This window comes from Rhinopithecus roxellana, chromosome 11, assembly GCF_007565055.1.
Source record: "Rhinopithecus roxellana isolate Shanxi Qingling chromosome 11, ASM756505v1, whole genome shotgun sequence".
NCBI lineage: Eukaryota > Metazoa > Chordata > Mammalia > Primates > Cercopithecidae > Rhinopithecus > Rhinopithecus roxellana.
Genome location: NC_044559.1, coordinates 27,034,643 through 27,045,142, shown reverse-complemented (window position 1 = coordinate 27,045,142; position 10,500 = coordinate 27,034,643). Strand labels below are relative to the sequence as shown.

The 10,500-nt window shown below is 37.1% G+C and overlaps 1 long non-coding RNA gene across 1 annotated transcript; it reads left to right on the top strand.

Annotated features, from left to right (window-relative positions):
• The first annotated feature begins 6,503 nt into the window (after positions 1-6,503).
• LOC104678922 lies at positions 6,504-10,132 on the top strand. Its single transcript, XR_750253.1, has 2 exons — positions 6,504-6,608; positions 9,801-10,132. It is a non-coding gene; the product is annotated as an uncharacterized LOC104678922 (long non-coding RNA).
• Positions 10,133-10,500: the final 368 nt, after the last annotated feature.

The window sequence follows — 10,500 nt, the reverse complement described above, 5'->3', positions numbered from 1 at the left end:
ATAGGTGAACATACTTATTTGTAGATTATGTAACAAATTTATCAAAACAAACACTGTAAAATAAAGTGCTATTAGAGTAAGTCTTAGCTGAGTGTTTCATACTAACACATCTGCCTTGTGACATAGAGTAGAAGTATTTACAATAAAATTATTTGAAATATATACATGTGTTGGCTACCTGAAATGTGATCTTTGTTTATGCATATTGCATTAAAATGAATCCACATTGTGAATTTTGCTCCGAGTTTTCCCTTTTCAAAGATTTGACTTTTAGGGTTTTATTTTATATACAACATTCCAAATACAAAAAAATGTGATTCTGTATACACAATTAGCAACGTGTATTTGTAAAGTATTGTTTCTCATAATTACCCAATCATAGACTCTTAAAATAACATATTGATATGGTTTGGCTGTGTCCCCACCCAAATCTCACCTTGAATTGTAGCTCCCATAATCTCCATGTGTTGTGGGAGGGGTCCAGTGAAAGGTAACTGAATCATGGGAGCAAAGTTTTCCCATGCTGTTCTCCTGATAGTGAATAAGTCTCAAGAGATTTGATGGTTTGATAAAGGGCAGTTCCCTTGTATACACTCTCCTGCCTGCAGTCATGTAAGATGTATCTTTGTTCCTTCTTCACTTTCCACCATGATTGTGAGGCCTCCCCAGCCATTTGGAACTGTGAGTCCATTAAACCTTTTTCTTTATAAATTATCCAGTCTTGTGTATATCTTTATTAGCAGCGTGAGAACTGACTAGTACACATATTTATGTATTTTATTCGTTTGTGTATGGAAAATTGTCGTATCATTTATTTCTCCTTTTTACCCAGGTGTTAAAAATAGCACCAAATACACATTGACTTCTTTGTTTTGCCAAATATATAAGAAATTTCTCCTTCCATCTCATGCCCCTCTATACCTCATGAGTTCCCAAGTGTACTAAATTAATCAAGGTTCTCTAGAAGCAGGTCCAGGAATTGACTCACGCTATTTTGGAGGCTGAGAAGTCCCAAGAGCTGCAGTCAGTAAGCTGGAGACCTAGGGGAGATGATGGTGTCAGCTCCAGTCTGAGTCAAAAGGCCTGAGAACATGGAATATTGATGATGGAGCTCCCCAGCCAAAGCCCAACAAGCTCAAGACCCAGGAAGAGCCAAGGTTTCCATTTGAGTCTGAAGGAAGGAGAAAGACCAATGTCCCAGCTCAAAGACAGACAGAAATAATTATCCTTACTCACAAGAGAGCCAGGCTTTTTGTTCTATTCAGGCCTTCAACTAATAGGATGAGGCCCACTCACTTTAGGGAGAATAATCCACTATACTGAAGGTTCACTAATTTAAATGTTAATCTTATCCCAAAACACACTCACAGAAATACTGTTTGACCAAGTGTCTGGACACCTCATGGCCCAGTCAAACTGACATACAAAATTAAACATAATGGCATAATTTCTCTTAACTAAATTGGGAAAAAAAGTACAAATACAAGGGGAAAAGGGAAAATATATATGAGGTTCAATGCAAAATAGGTTTTCAGCAAATGATATCTTATTCATTTCTTTTCTTTTTTTTGAAATGGAGTCTCGCTCTGTGGCCCAGGGTAGAGTGCAGTAGCATGATCTTGGCTCACTGCAACCTCTGCCTCCTGGGTTCAAGCAATTGTCCTGCCTCAGCCTCCTGAGTAGCTGGAATCAATAGGCATGCACCACCACGCCCAGTTAATTTTTGTACTGTTAGTGGAGACTGGGTGTCATCATGTTGGTCAGGCTGGTCTCGAACTCCTGACCACGTGATCTGCCCACCTTGGCCTCCCAAAGTGCTGGGATTACAGGAGTGAGCCAGTGCGCCTGGCCACATTATTTAACCATAATTGATTGGTTTTACTTTTCCATCCCACTTGAAATGCTATTCTGTGTTCAATGACAATGTGCATGTATCAACAAATTTTAAATACGAAAATTGTTGAAACGGTGCTTTGAATTGAATTTTTAAAATATAAGATTATTAATGTAATATTCAATAGATAGAATGGACACAAATAAACTATCCAATTAATGTTATCAAAATACCATCTGTGTTTGGGGCCCAAGGTATATCACCTTTGTTATACTGTCAATCTATGGGACTCTTTCTTCTAACAGGGCAATTAACGTCATTAATCACACTTGGAAAACCACTGCAGTTAGTGGATAGAGAGATGAGTAACACAGGAAGTGTAAAATTAAACACAGGTGATTTAAGAGTCTGCATTGCAGATACATAGTAAATACTATAAAAAATTATTTTACAAGCTTAAACTTTTTCTTAAAACATAATACATATTTGGTTTATATTTTGCTTGAGAAATCAAGTGTTTTTTGTTTCCTCTTTGTATCACATCTACCATTATTGTCTTTTATAATTTTTTATAATTAATTCTTTTCTCAATTGTTAATTTTTACCCTTTTCCTTTCATCTCCTGTTTTGTATACAGAAGGTGCCTAAAATCATAATGAAAGACACATCAAAGACTATAGATTATTTTTATGATTTTTTACAATTTTATTTCTTTCATGAAACAGAGAAAGAACATGTATAGATTGCTTGCTAAATTTGTAAAAGGTCAGAACTTCATTCATAAAGGGAGAAAAGTAAAGATCATTCTATTTTAATTCATAAAACAGAAACTGCTTCAAGCATACTTAATATGTAAAGTCTAAATGGCAAAGAGGAGAGGATTCTAATTACATGCTTGGCTTCAGACATTTAATAGAGTTGCCTGAGATAAGTTAATTTGCTCAAAACATTTTTGTTGATGTCATTTTAACTGTCCAACATAGTTCAGAACTTTAAAGATTGATTAATTGGTAACAACTTATTTTTTGAGTCTTTTATCTACTGTGAAGATATCTGAATTAATTCTAAGCACAAATAAAATTTAGAAATTGATTTTGTATCTAGCATTATTTAAGATTTTGTTCTATGTTGTTAACTATGCTGAGCTATAATCACATGACCATACTGAAATTCAAAAGTCAAGATGGATCTCATAGTGTTTTCACTGGCAAGAAGTTCTGATCAATAACTCACACCACATACAAAAATCAATTCTGTTCAAGTGTGGTTCTAAACGAGAAAGTTAAAACATTGACCCTTCTAGAAGAAAATGCAGAAGAAAATCTTGATAATATACATTAGGTAAATAGAGCACAATAAGTACTAATCACAAAGTAAGAAATCGATAACTTATATTCAAACTAATAAATTCCTCTCCTCAAATGATACCGTAAGAGTGAAAACATGAGCTACCACAGGGATAAATGTTTGCTTCTGCGTATGACAAATTAATTCCCTACCAGACCTTCCTGCAGAAAGGAATGGCAAATGTTGGACACAGTACAAAATGCGAGTGCCTGCAGGCACCGGAGTAGGCTGGCCAAGAGGAAATAGACTGGATGGAGGGCGTGCACATTTTCCGAGAGCACTGAAGACCAGGAACTATAAAAATGTGTTGCCTGTGGCCCAGGGTGAAGTAGTCGGTGTGGCATGACCAGTGCTGGGGGTACAGAGACAGAAAATCCCTCCAGTATTCTGACCAGGGGCACAGGAAAGCGAGGTTGGGAGAACGATGACAAGGAGACTACGATGTCCCTTAAAGAAGGAGCAGAAAGAGGGATCACCTAAATCTCTCTACCCACATCTCCTGCTAATTCCTAAATCATGCACAAGTAGGATAGTTCAAAAATATCTCAGCTGAAATGAAGTGATCTGGACAAAAACCAGAGCTGCCTCCCAAGAGTAGGGTTTGCAGATAAAACTAGCTAAGAAAATGCCCTCCTGAGACATAGGAAACCATGCCCGTCAGAGAAACCTAAGGAAGCGTGAATCTCCTCACATTCATATTCACAACACCGCAGATATAATCCAAGATTACCCGGAAATGATCTGCTGAGACATAGGAAACCACGTCCATCAGAGAAAACTAAGGAAGCCTGAATCTCCTCACATTCATATTCACGACACCCAGATATAATCCGAGGTTACCCGGAAATGATACGCTGAGACATAGGAAACCACGCCCAACAGAGAAACCTAAGGAGGCCAGAATCTCCTCACATTCATATTCACGACACCCAGGCATAATCCGAGATTACCCAGAAATGATTTGCTGAGACATAGGAAACCACGCCCAACAGAGAAACCTAAGGAGGCCAGAACCTCCTCACATTCATATTCACGACACTGCAGATATAATCCAAAGTTACCAGGCACACACAGAATCAGGAAAATGGAACACATTCTCAGGAGAAAAGAAAAACAATTGATTCTGAGCCTGAGATGAACCAGACATTTCAATTAATGGATAACAATTTTGAAGCAGCCATTATATTTATTTTTAATAACTAAATCAAAACATTGTTCCCAATGAATGAGAAGAAGTATAAACAGAGTAGAAACAGAAAAGTAGGATCACATGGAAACTCTACAACTAAAAAATAGAATTTCTGAAATGAAATATTCAAACACCTTGGAATTACTAAAAAGGTCCATGAAGATGTGGAGCCGGAAATCTCACACATTGCTTGTGGGAATGAAAGATGATCTGGAAGTTTCTCACGCAGATAAACATACAGGTAGTACATTACTCAACAATTCTACCTCTTGGCATTTACTGAAAGAAAAAAAAAGAAAATTCAGTCAAAAAAGGCTTGTACATAAAAGGTTTATATGTAATAGTTTTATTCTTACTAGAAATTAAGATTAATACTTAACGTTAATAGATACCAATGGAAACTGAAATCTACCTACATGCCCAGTTACTATTATAGAAGACTAGATCAACCAGTTATGGTCTTTTCACAGAATAGTATTCAGTAATAAAAGCTAATGTCTTGTTTTTATCAATGACAACTATCTCAAAAATATTTTCCTCAGTGAAGGAAGATGGGCACAAAAGAGGATGCCCTGTAATTCCATTAGTATTACATTCTAAAAATGGCAATAGTATTCTATATGCACAGAGGACAGAGCAAGGAAGGACTCTGTGGGCTTGGGAAAGGGGAAGAGCATGAGTGCAGAGAGCTCAGAGTAGTCTTTGTGGGATGAAGGAAATATTCTCTATCTTTACTGTGGCAATGGTAAAACAGTAACAGATAATCAAATAAGTTTAGGGTTTACGTCAGAATTTATCCAACTTTTGAAGAGTCAGAGGGTACTAATTTTAAGAAACTATTTAATATTTTGTTAGCTCAGTTTTCCTGTGCTTGTATGAACTGAGGCACTTTATCCCTCTTAACTTGTTAACATCAAGGAACATACTGTTTGAAAAACTGCTTCAGGAGGGATAGAAAGAAAATGAATCAGAAATACTAACTGTAAGCCCCTACACCCTTGTAGAGGAAATGATAGGGACACAAACATATCTATTACTGGCATGTAGTGCTAAGTACTGTAAAAAGATCTGAAAAATGTGCTAGAAATTTTTACAATATATTTTATATATTGCTTCCTAAATGTAGTTTAAAGTCATGAGATAGAGACCTTTTGAGCTCAAAACTTTCCCCTGGAGCCCCTATTTTTAATATAACCCAGAGTTTCTGGAAATACCAACATCTTCTTAATACATTTAGATTTAGAGAGAATTCCCTTAAGAAACAAGGAGAATTGTTTTGATGTATATAATTGTAGGAATTTGAGAGGAACATAAAAATGTTGCTAAGTAAAAATTTCTGTGGATATTTAGAGGTAATGACACATGTACCCAATATATATATAGTTCTGTGTAATGTCTGGGGAACTCTTAAGTTGTACTTCACTAATAAAACACACGCTAAAAAGGGGAAAAGGGGAAACATTTTCACATAGTTTTATGTCAGCAATCTAAAATACAGCCTAAAGGAAAGATTGATCTGGGCTTTATGTTTTTCCCAGCCTTTGTGAAGGTTTCTAACAGAATTGATTTATTTGAGCATCTAGTTTTAAAGTGAACAGTTCCTAGCAACGTGAATGCCTATAGTGACCTTCACAGCTTGTCTTTTAAGAGACATGGTGACCCCTGCCAGTAGTTTTTATAACTGTGGATTATTATCTGAGCTTTACACACATTGAGCCCAATTTGCTGAGTAGGTGTGTTTTTCCCTGCCCAAAATTTTAAGAGATTTGAAAGGTTCTGTAATTCTTACCATGCAGTAAATGCTACACTGGCAATGTTGAAATAGTAGATTCCCCATACAACTATATTCCTTTCAGCACATAGTTTCTGCAGCCTTATTTCATATCCTGGTTTCCACCCTGGCTCACCATTCCATCAGGAGTCAGGACTCCTGAATCTAGCTGGTGGCTGAACCAGCCTTGGACAGGATGTCTCTCTTCTACTCCCCAAAGGAAGAGCAGACCCTGGGAACTCCCCAGTTCATTCCACATCTTGACAGAGACTAAATTAAAGGGTGCTTTCATCATGTTGTGATGTCAAAGAATTTTCATGCACCCCTAAAATTCTGAACTGTTTGAAAAAACCCAATGAGGATTGAAAAATCGACACACCCAAAAGCTGGTGTTTGGGAAGACAACAACCCAGAGCTGTTCTGTTTCTGACTCAAGATATTGGAGCAAGCTGTGCGTCTCCATGGAGGTAGTCCCTTCTCAACTCTTAGTGTTGAGTCCAGGAGTCAGAGGGCCTGTAATTGTAGACGCACATAGGCATTTAAGCAAGACTTAGCACGCTAGGGTCTTCCATCCATTCTACCACTTACTGTCATCTTCTATAACATACACAAAAGAAAGTAGGAGGAGTGCATCTGTGTCCACATTTTCTGCCTGGCACAAAAAATGATGAATCCACAAAGTGCAGTTTCACCTAGCATTTATCAGCCATCAAAGCTGCACAGTACCGTGACTTTCTATTTCATTCCTCACCATACCATATTGTTTAAAAAAGATTCCATCAGGCCTGGTCACAGTGGCTCACACCTGTAATCCTAGCACTTTGGGAGGCCAAGGTAGGTGGATCACTTGAGCCCAGGAGATAGAGACTAGCCAGGACAACATGGAAAAACACCTTTTCTACAAAAAGTACAAAAAAACCCAATAATTAGCTGGGCATAATGGTGCATACCTATAGTCCCAGGTACTCAGGAGGCTGAGGTGGGAGGATCAGCTGATCCTGGGAGGTAGAGGCTGCAGTGAGCCCTGATTGCACTACTGCATTCCAGTCTAGGTGACAGAGTGAGACCTTCCCTGCTCACCCCCATAAAAAAGGATTCTGTCATCTGATTTACAGATAATCTTTTAAATCACTAAACTCAGAACAAATTAAAATATCCAAAACATATATTTATAATTGTACATACAAGATTCAGCTAGCTACCAGAATTTTAGGTAGGTAAACGGGTATTTTAGCCCTCTGTGAATATCACTTAGGTGCAAACATAGCCTTTGTCATCAGAGTGAAATATCATATTATGACTAGGTCTCTGAACAAATTTGTTGAATTTATTTTATTTTGTATTTTGAAGTTGCTTTTAATATGAATGTTAGAATATAAGGGTCCTAGTAATTAGATTACCAGACTATCTGAGTACCAAAAAAAGATAAGAGAAAATTAATTCCATTAGGTTCAAAAGGATTTATTGAGATCCTAAAATATCATACTTGCCAAAGGGGAGAATTGTCTTCCAAAATCATTTTTCTTTTTTAAATTTGGGTGTCCAAAGCCACTGCACTTACTGCAATTAATAAAATTCTCTGGCAAGGCATAAGAGTGTTCTTGCTTCAGACTGCAAACACTTTCCCCTGAAGACTTGGAATGACACTAAATTAATATGAGGGAGGAAAGAAAGAATTAATTAGTATTTGATAGTGGAGCATTGGATGTTGATTTATTAGTCACAATCAACACTAGCTGAGCTTACTTTATAAACCTCAAACCATATCCTTCCCGGGTTTGTTCTCATCGCCACCATAAATTGTCCATATACTCACTGATGGTAATTTGTCACAAACAAACATAAGGGGCTCTTAGTCAAATGGTGACATATATGTGAGTGTATAAACTTCCTCTTATTAACATGACCCAAGGAATATACCATCTATGGGGAAAATTGCATCAGCAAAGAAAAAGGAAGGAGGATGTACCCACAAGCAAATGCAAATGGAAACAAAATCAGGTATCACAATCTCTGTAGAGAAAAGAGTGTTCAAGCCAACACATTATTTAAACAATGAGGACTATGTTTTTTGACAAATGTTAAAATTTGCATGATCTTGCATTTTGCTTCTTACATTGCTGATTTTATAATTCTGGTTAAAGCTAGCCTGAATGTATTCAGTTTATTTGTAATATCCTAGTACTTTAATGCATTTTTTGGAGGAATGAGTAATATTATTTTTCACAGATGAAGAAGGAACTGGTAGTGAGTCAAGACACACTGAAGCAAAATAATAGTAAAAGTTATTATTACCAAAAAAAGTAAAATAAAACTTTTAGTCGTTAAATATTGTAAAACACTCAGTTAATGGTTGGATAAATGGGAAATCAAAACTGTAAAAAATATAAGCAATCAGAACTCTCTATAATTTTGTGCAGCCAACCAACAACAACAACAAACTTATGGCCCGAAAACTTTCTATCATTGAGAAAGAATGAAAGAAACAAAATCAAGTAAGCATTTAGCTGAAGGGACTAGAAAATCAGAAAAAAAATGTTATAAAGATAAATTACAACTTTAGTGAAATTATAATGCAAAAGCTAAGATACATAAACACAGCGAAGAAATCGTGTTTTAAATAATAACATGATATGCGTATATTCCAGACTGGAGAGAAAGACACCAAAAATGTCACGTGTGACTTTCTTTGGGCACAGAGATTAATGGCAATTTCAAATTTTGTTTTATTTTCCAATTTCTTTTTCAATTGGGTATGAATTTATTCATCAGAATAAGTTAACTGTTAAAACATGAAAAAGTTAAATGTTAGGACCATTTATCCTGAATCTTTAGGAAACTTTAAAAATTGATTCTTTGAAAATTATTTGAAATTACAGAGTTTGCAATGATTAACATCCTCTTTCCTATTCTGTACTATATGTACTAATATAAGGAGATCACCTTCTGGTTTTGTTATATTGGACCCTGTGGCTGCTTCTTCAATATCCGTTTCTTTTTGATGCCTATTCCAATTTACGCTAGAGTTTCCACATTCTTTAACACCAGTTCTGAGTAGTCCATTTGCTTCAGAGAACCGGGTTGAAACATTGCTTCTAGGCATGAGGTATCTAGTTTAAGTTTAAACTGTTTATCAACTTAATACCTGGCCGGGCCTGGTGGCTCAAGCCTGTAATCCCAGCACTTTGGGAGGCCAATGCGGGTAGATCACTTGAGGTAAGGATTTGGAGACCAGCCTGGCCAACATGGCAAAACCCTGTCTCTACTAAAAATACAAAAGTTATCTGGGTTTGGTATCGTGTGCCTGTAATCTCAACTACTCAGGAGGCTGAGGCAGGAGAATCACTTGAACCTGGGAGGTAGAGGTTGCGGTGAGCTGAGATCGCACCACTGCACTCCAACCTGGGTGACAGAGAAAGACTCCATCTAAAACAAACAAACAAACAAACAAAAACCAACATAATACACACATCTCCCATTAACGGCCCAAACGGACACAGGGGATTTGGATCAATGAGATGGAGCAAAGATCTTCCTAGGCATTTGATGGGGAAAAATATTAACGATTTCTTAGAGCATCTGAAAATAAATAAAGAAATAAAGCCTCCTGCCTTCCTTCTCTCTCTGCCTCTGTATCTCCATCTCCTTCTTCTCCATAGATGAGGAAGCCTGCAGCCCCTGAAGGTCATGGGTGCTGTTTCGGAGACACAAGGAAAAGCCATCAGCCCAGGGAGATGCTGAGAGCTGGGGCATCTCCATGGATGAGTTCCGTGTACTGCTGGACTCTTCCAACCTTTCGTGGACATCACCTTATAGTGAAAATCCCTTTTGTTATTGAAGAAAGCCTGAGTTGGGTGATTTATTACTCATAAAGTATTTTAATACATTGATGCTAATATTCTCATGAGAGAATTATACTATACCCTTATGATAGCATTAAAAGTAATTTAAAGACCCCACCCTTCTCCAAATAAAACCAACACTTGTGAAACCCTTGCTTTGCTATTTACTATCTATGTTCCTGGACAAACTATTAAATGTGACAAGTCTATACCTCCACCTCAGTTTAGGATCGATAATGTATGTCTCTTTTTTTTTTTTTCAGTTTCAATACATAAAAATAAGTGCCATGAGTAGTTCTTGTAACTGAATGTGCACTCAAAAGTGAAATTAGGCCCTTCATTTCTCCTGCTTTCTTATCGTACATCTTTATGATACTTTAATTTGAGCTACAACCCCTGAGATCTTCTTGAGAGATAATCACTGCTGAGGGACGATACACAGACAGGACAATAGACAGATCACATGTGACGACAGAGCACTTACCCACAACCTCTGCAGCAATTGCTCCCGGCCAAT